The following is a 9,104-nucleotide window of genomic DNA, read 5'->3' as shown; positions in this document are numbered from 1 at the left end:
AATTAAGATGTTCTTATTATAAAAAATTTTCTACAGATTCACAGAGTAAATATTTAGCAAATGTATTTAGATTGGTAAATAAAAAAAATTTAAAACTTCCAGAAGAACAAACAAATCTATACTGAAAGAAGCACAGCAGAATGCTCCTTAGAAGCCAGTATGGCCCGACTTTTTCTCTTATATTTTGAATATATTATCAGGAAGGACTAGTCCATGGATAAGGGTATCATGTTTGGTAAAGTCAGTGATAATGAGGAAGAGCCCCAAGGAGATGGATTGGCACAGTGGCAGGAGCAATGGGCTCAAGCGTACAACCATTGTGAGGGTGGCGCAGGACTGGGCAGAGTTTCATTTGCTGTACGGAAGATCCTTATGAGTCAGTATCAACTCAACAGCACCTAACAACAATAACAGCAACAAGCTGGATGTTATCAGGCCAAACCAGTCCCTAGAGAAGGACAACATGCAGGGTAAAGTAGAAGGACAGAGAAAAAGACAAAGATTCCCAACGAGATGGACTGGCATAGTGGCAACCATAATGGGCTTATTAATAATAATTGTGAAGATGATGTAGGACCCAGCAGTGTTTTGTTCTGTTGTACAAAGGGTCTCTATGAGTCAGAACTGACTCAACAGCATGGAACAACAGGATATATATTGAAGAGAAAATCAGGTGCACTGGGAAATATCGAAAAGAATTTTACTGTTCATAGTAACAAAAACTTGGAAGTAGCTCAAATGTCCATTGACGAGAATGGAAAAATTCATTGTGGTATACTCAGTTAATACAATATTACATAACAGTCAAAATGAAGGTTGTACAGCTACTTACAACCAGATAGATTTACCTTAGCAATGTAATACTGAATTTAAAAAGCACATCCTAAAATATTATATATAGCATGATATCCTCTTATAGTTAAAAATAAACTATGGCAAATATATATATAGAAATGAGATGAATAGAGAGAGATGAAAATAGAACATACCAACTCAAGATTTCAATAGATGGAGGGAAGTAGGAAATAAGAATAGTGGAGAAGCTCTTGAGTAGATGCAAGTTATTGTGATTACTCTTATATCTAATCTTGTACAAATCTAAAGAGTGTGTCATAAGCCAAGGATTAAGACCAACCAAGCCTGTGTACATGGGATTCAAGCAAAGAAAACAAAAGAAAAGCAGTAAAGACAAAGGAACATATATTTTTCTCCCTCCCACTCACTACCTTATGACTGTGTTTGTATGCATGCATGTATACATGTGTATTATTTTATAAGAGAGGGACAATAGTAAGGGAAGTAGTGCAAGGACAGAGAAGTTGTAGATAACATATTATTTAAGGCCTTTCAGCTTTGGGTGGTGCAAAAGTTAAGTGCTCAACTACTAGCTAAGACATAGGCATTTCAAACATACCCTGAGATGCCTTGGAAGATAGACATGGTGTTCTACTTCCAAAAGGTCACAGCCTTGGAACATCCTGTAGGACAGTTCTACTCTGCACACATGAGATTGTCATGGGCCAGAATCAACTTAATGGCTACTAACAACAATGAAAACAGGCTATATATACTTGGATATTTATCCTAAATACAATGGTCAGCCACTGCAGACATTTAAAGAGACAAGATAAACAATCAAATATAAGATATGAAGGGTTACTTTGGTTGCAGAAGGAAGAGGAAATAGGGGTCAGTGAGGTAACTTGAGTAGTGAAAGAAACTGGAAGTGAGACATTTCGGCACTCAACCTGGCAAGAGAGACCTTTGTACCTGGGGTCGGGGTGCAGCAAAGGAAGAGAGACAATTTAGGACAATATTTGGCAAGAGAAATTCTGTTTCCCCAACTTTTCCTTTTCCCTTAAGACAAAGAGGACCAATGGCATTTATCTAAAATTCTTTATTTGTTATGGCAAGTGACAAGTTTATATACTTGCCATTAGATATTCAAACAGGCCCATTCAATTAGGATGGCTGCATTTGGCAGAAGGGCCTCGCAAAAGATATTTTACCAAGTAATGCTTTTGGTTGCTACCACTGGTCTGTCAGTTTGTTATACTGTGGTGGCTTCCATGTTCCTATGATTCTGGGAGTTATGCCATTGGTAGTTTGAATGCTGGAAAGATCACCCATAGTGAACAGGTTTCAGCTGAAGTTCTAGATTAAGACAGAATAGGGAGAAGAAGAAGCAGACTAATTCTTAATGTTTAGCCACTGAAAACCTTATGAGTAACAGTGGACAATGTCAGATAGTACAACAATATTGAATACTGAAACATTATGAATAGATTATTGTCAAATATAGTGTCAGAAGATTAGCTCCTCAGCTTGGAAGGAATTCAAAATATAAATGGAAAACAGTTGCATCCTCAAAGTACAGTTGACCATGATGACTACACTGGAGTAAATTTTGGGGGACCTTCATTTACTAATGGGTTCCAACTCAAAAGGTGAAGAAAAATCCATTAATAATTGAAACATGGAATGTACAAAGTATGAATCTAGGAATTTTGGAAGTTGTCAAAAATGAAATGGAACATGAAAAATAGATTTCCTAGGCATTAATGAGCTGAAATGGACTGATATTGTCCATTCTGGATCTCATAATTACGTGGCTTATTATACCAGGGATAAAAAATTGAAGACGAATAGCATCACATTCATCATCAAAATAAGTGTCTCAAGATATATCTGAAAATATGTCTGTGATAGAACAATATCCAAGGCAGATCAGTTAATACCACTATTATTCAAATTTACATATGAAACACTAAAGCCAATGATGGCTCAATGCACTGGACTGCAAAGTTGTTTGAATCACAGGCTTGGTGGTTCAAGCTTACCAGCCATTCCTCGGAAACCCTATACAGGGTCACTATGAGTCAGAACCAACTCAAGAGCACTTCACGAAACCACAACCACGACCTTCTTCAGTCTGAAATTGATCAAACATGCAATCAAGATGTAATGATAGTTGCTGGTTACTGGAATGCAAAGACTGGAAACAAAGAAGAAGGATCATTAGTTGTAAAATATGGCTGTGATGATGAAAACCATGCTGGAGATTGCATAATACGATTTTATAAGACCAATGAATTCTTCATTCAAATACCTTTTAGAATACACAGAAATAAAATTGACCACATCTGTGGAAAGAGATAATGTAAAAATTCCATATCTTCAGCCAAAACAAGGCTAGGAGCAGACTATGGAACTCCCATTCAGTTGTTCATATGTGACTTCAGATTGAAACTAAAGGATTTAAAATCAGTACTCCAGGACCAAACAATGATGTTGAACATGTCCCACTTGAATTTAGAGATCATCTGAAGAGCAGATTTGATGAATTAGACTCTAATGACTGAAGACCAGAAGAGTTGTGGGATGATATCAAGAACATCACACAGGAAGAAAGCCAAAGGTCATTAAGAAGGCAAGAAAGAAGAAAAAGACCAAAATTGATGTCAGAAAAGACTCTGAAAGGAATCTTACTCTCCAGCATAGAGATGCTAAAACAAATGTAGAAATGAGGAGGTAAAAGAGCTGAACAGAAAATTTCAAAGGGCAGTTAGAGAAGACAATGTCAAATATTATAATGAAATGTGCAAAGACCTGGAGTTAGAAAACCAAAATGAAGAATATGCTCAGTATTTCTCAAGATGAAAGAGCTGAGTAAAATATTCAACCATTAACTTGTAATATTGAAGGATTCTATGGCAAATTATTGAATGATGCAGGAATCATCAAAATAAGATGGAAGGAATACACAGAGTCACTATGCTAAAATAAATGATAGTGTTCAACCATTTCAAGAGGTATTTATGATATAGAGTCAACAGTACTGAAGGAAGAAGTCCATGGTGTGCCGAAGACCTTGGCAAAGAAAAAGCCTCTGGGAGTTGGGGGAATACAAATTGAAACGTTTAACAAATTGATGCAGCACTTAAGGCGTTCAAGCGCCATCGATACCAAGAAATTTGGAAGAGAGCTACCTGGCCTACTGATTGGAAGAGATCCACATTTGTGCCCATTCCAAAGAGAGGTGATGCAATGGAATGTGGAAATCAGATAACATTATTAATATCAATTAATTGCTAAAGATCTTTAAAAAATAGTGGCAAGAATACATTGACAGGGAAATGCCAGAGGTTCAAGCTAGATTCAGATGAGGATATGGAGGAAGAAATATCATTGTTGATGTCAGATGGCTGAAAGCATAGAATAACAGAAAAATGTTTACCTGTGCTTTACTGACTGTACAAACATTATATGGATCATGACAAGCTATGGCAAACGTTGCGAATCATGAGTATTCTAGAACCCTCAGTTTTGCTCATGGGGAACCTGTACACAGTTCAAGAGGCAGTTGTTTGAACAGAACAAGGGGATAGTGAACAGTTTAAAGTCAGGTATGTTGTGTGTCAGTGTTGTAATCTTTAAACATTATTTATTCACTCTGTATGCTGAGCAAATAATCTGACAAACTGGATAATATGAAGAAGAATATGGCACCAGGACCAGAGGAAGACTCATTAACAACCTGTGATATGCAGATGATAAAACCTTGCTTGCCAAAAGAAAAGAAGACTTAAAATACTTACTGATAAAGATCAAACCCACAACCTTTCCATATGGGTTGCACTTTAATGTAAAGAAAAAATATTCTTCACCATTGGACCAATAAATAACATCATGGTAAATGGAGAAAAGATTGAAGTTGTCAGATTTTATTTTGCTTGAATAAACTATCAATACTCATGGAAGCAGCAGAAAAGGAATCAAATGATGTATTGCTTTAGGCAAATCTCCTGTACAAGACCTCTTTAAGGTTTTTAAGAGCAGAGATGTCAGTTTGATGACTGAGGTGTGCCTGACCCAAGCCATAGTATTTTTAATAGCCTCATATGTATGTGAATGTTGGACAATGATTAAAGAAAATTATAGAATTGATACATTTGAGTTATGGTGTTGGAGAAGAATATTAAAAATACCACAGATTGCCAGAAGAACAAACAAATCTGTGTTGAAAGAAGTACAGCTAGAATATTCCTTAGAAGCCAAGATGGACAGAGTTCGTCTCTGATACTTTGGACATATTATCAGGATGAACAAGTCCCTGGAGAAGTACATCATGTTTGATAAAGTGGAGGGTCAGATAAGCTTCCTCATCTCTGCTTTTAGACAAATGCTTGGGACGCCTAACAATTTTAATTTTCTATTCAGGTTTTTGTGACAATTAAACCAGACCTTGATGAATTTGGAGGAAAGAACACCCTGCACAGTGATTATGAGTTCTAATTAGGAAACAAAATAGTAGCTTTGATGATTCTGTGCTTGGTTTGTTCCTTAATTAATTGACTGGCTGCTATTACATTTGGTTTTGGATTGGCTGGAATATTCCATTAAAATCTGACACAATCTGTATCCTTTATATAGAAGAGGCTCCCAAGGATGAAGAATGAATTGGTAAGTGAGGTGTGGAAGGCATACATTCTTTTCGGGGGTCGAGGGCAGCAATGGGAATTCTTCAAGCAAGGTTCTGAGGACATGTCTTCATCCAAGTGCAAAGTAACCTGAGTAACTCTAGGGAAAATTTGCTTTAAAGGCAGTTAACAATTTGTTCACTTAGTTAAATGAAAAGGGGACTGTGGAAGTTCTCTCAACTGTTTTAAACAGTGTGCCCACACATACATGTATGAGTTTGGTATTGCCATATTAAATGATAGATGAGTACCTTTCTCCCTGCCTTTGTATTTAAAAAAAAAATGGGTTTGATAGCTGGTCCAAAGAATTACTAGGAAAATATCACCATAAAAATATAGAATGCAGGGAAAGACTTTGCTCATTAAATCCCACTAATTTCTTGTCAACATTAACCTCTTTCCTTCTAGTGTCACTACATCATCAGTCCTATCTCTGTGTGCCAGCTCACCATCAGATGGCCAGCCTCTGAATTTTATTTTTATATCTGCATTTCCTACCGCAATCTGAGATCAATTCTTGAGTATGAATCAACCAGTAAGAAGAAAGGAAAAACTGACAGTTCACAGACAAGATTTCATGCATTCCTGCTGATGCATATGGTATCTTGTATAATCATGATAATTGTAATTAAAAGCAATAAATTTCTGCTTATGTAAGCAGCACTGAAATTGTAATTGCTACTTTAGTTTTTTAACAAAGTCAAAGGGTTGGAGCAAGTGGTAGCGGATAGATAGTTACAGGACCATTTTCCCAATCCCTTAAGTGTTAAGAAAGAAGTTATCCAAAAGCCATAATTGCTTTGAGTTCCAAAATAGGAAAGACAAATTACTGCTTGGCTTATTCAGAGGTGGAGCACAGGAACTTGAAAGTAACCTTCCTACCAAGTCTAAAAATTTCCTAAGCTTGAATCAGAGATCCAAAAATTTATTGACTAGTAATGAACTTTCTAGATGGGATAGGATTTGCTGTATGTTGCATTGGTGAAGTCATTCTTAGGAGTAAAGCAAAAACAATGAAGAAGCTTCTTTCTGCTAAAAAGGAGGAAGAAACTAAAGGGAATGCCCACTTGTCACTACCACCTCACCTTGCAAAGCACTAAACATGCATTTTCTGTGCAACGCCCTTCCTGGTCCACTCTTTCAGGCTCCTGGTTTTTTGTTGCTGTTATTTTGTGTGTGTGTGTGTGTGTGTGTGTGTGTGTGTGTGTGTATGAAGTTTTTATTGGAGAGCATCAGCTTTACACTCATTCTATCATATTTCATTTTATTGCAGTAATTACAATCCCCTCTCCATGTACCATCATTCAACAGTATTACCTTCTATTCCTTCTGGTTTTTTTTTGTTTTGTTTTTTTTTTGGGGGGGGTGGAGGTGAGGGGATGTAAACCAAACACTAAGGAATGTATAATCATTCAAACACCCTGCAAGCCTGTCTCCAGGCTGCCAGCACACAGCTCCTCTCCCTCCATGATTCTAGAGTCACCAGTCATTCTATCTCTCTATGCCATCATCTCTGGCTCCATCTCTGGCATCACTGCTTCTCTGAATATGGTCCCAAACTCTGTTCCCGCTCTTTTTCCTTTATGGTCCCAGGGTCCTCCACTCCTGGACTGCAAGGACAACCTCTTTTTGCTACAAAATGTCTACCTTTACAGTTGCAACAATTGCAATCAGTCATGGTAACATTTACTATTGAACCACAAGAGTCTTATCCACATCTGCTTTCACCAGCCCCATCTAGAGAGGCTGAAAACCATTCAGTAGAGTGACCACCTTCCCCCACACCCTGTGAAACTAAACTCCCTGTTGAAAACTTGTAAGCCAGTCACTTTGTGCCTTTATAGCCCCCTCATTTTAGGTAGCCAATGTTTAAGTTGCCCATCCCTATCAATCCTGTATACAGAGGATATGGGATTGATCCTTGCTGTGAAGATTCCTTCCCTCTTGGTTAGTATTTTAAGCTACTACAGCCCTAAGTATAGGTCAAATTCATCAAATTGTAGCAAATCACACTTGCTTTCTTTATAAACAAAATAATTTTGTTTTTTTCCTTTTTCTTCTTCTTTTGTTTCTTTCTCTAGTTGGGTTCAGATCATCCTTGGGTTCAGATCATCCAGCCATTGAAGCTAGGTCAAGTGGGTACTATCTGCAAGTATGGGTGTGCTTGTCCATGGAGTTTCCAGGTCTCACTAGACTCCAGGTTGATGGGAGTCTATTGAACATGGTCAGACTCAGCTCACATTTTCATTGTTGCTTCCCCCCACTCCCCCACTTCCCCTCATCAGTAGACCAATGTGGTCACCAGAAAAATTGCATGCCTGCTTGTGTATTTCCTTGAGTTTCAGTCTTGGAAGAGGGTTTGCCCTGAAGGGACTTGATTGCTTGCCTTGATGACTCTCCTGAGGACAACTTGCTCCATTCTTGTGGTAGTCAATATGACTGCTGTTTTTGCTTTTTCCTGCTGAACTTTCTTTCAAGAATTAACTTCTGCAACTCTATCTGCTCCAGGCTGGTCTGCTTGTCTTTTCAAGTGGAAAATTCCCACCTCAGAGGATTCTGGATGGGAATCAGGATTCCATGTAAGGTCTTATACACTACAAAAACTCCACAGGAAGCCTCTTTCACTGGGCAAGTTCTAGCACCCCTTATAGGTTTTCAAATCAGTTATAGGCTGAAGATGGACTTACAAGCTTTCTATAATCATGTTTCTAGCTATTCCTTTCTCTCCTCCTCAAGTGTTTATTTTACAATAATAGGCAAGGGAAACCAAGATTCATGAGTCAAGCATCTTAACATTATTTCCACTCTTTTACTCATTCAGAATTTGCCTCAATCACAGAGTTGGGCTGTACCACAGAGTTAGGCTCCCAGTTTTATTCAGCTTAGAGCACAATGTCACTATGACCCTGGTAAATGTAGAAAATGGTAAACATTTTACAATCTGGTTTTCTTTAAAACTGTTTATCTCTATAAATATGCATCTTTGGTGTTGCCAAACACCCACCTCTGTCTGAAGAACCATTCCCACTATTTGGAGACATCTCAGTGCCATTTCTTGAGAAACATGAATTTTTTCATCTCTTTGAAGATTGATATCCCATTCTTCTGCATAGTTGTTAAGACATCAAACTTAACTATGTATTTCAAATTTTTTACAATGCTGGCAAAGAATATTGGATATTCTGTGAACTGCCTGCCAATATAATGAGCAAATCATTCTTAAAAGACATATAACCATCTTAACAAAACTGGATATTTATTCACTTGCAGAAAAATGAAGCATGACCCCTATCTCATACCACATACAAAAATTAGCTCAAGATGGATCAAAAACATAAAACTATAAAGACCATAAAATTAAAACTGTTGACCTTAGTACACAATCAAGCACAATTAAAAACACACAAACAGCAGAAGACAAACCAGAGGACTGGGAATTCCTAAACATTAGAAACTTATGTGCCTTAATAAGGAGCTCTGGTAGTGTAGTGGTTATGAATTAGCCTGTGATTCATAACCTTAAGGTCAGCAGTTCGAAACAACCAGCTGTTCTGCAGGAGAAAGAAGAGGCTTTCTGCTCCCATAAAGACTTACAGCCTGTACAGGGTCGCTATGAGTCGGAAC

Source organism: Chrysochloris asiatica, unplaced genomic scaffold (assembly GCF_000296735.1).
Source record: "Chrysochloris asiatica unplaced genomic scaffold, ChrAsi1.0 scaffold00057, whole genome shotgun sequence".
In the NCBI taxonomy this organism is placed as follows: domain Eukaryota; kingdom Metazoa; phylum Chordata; class Mammalia; order Afrosoricida; family Chrysochloridae; genus Chrysochloris; species Chrysochloris asiatica.
Note: the sequence above shows the minus strand (reverse complement) of the source record.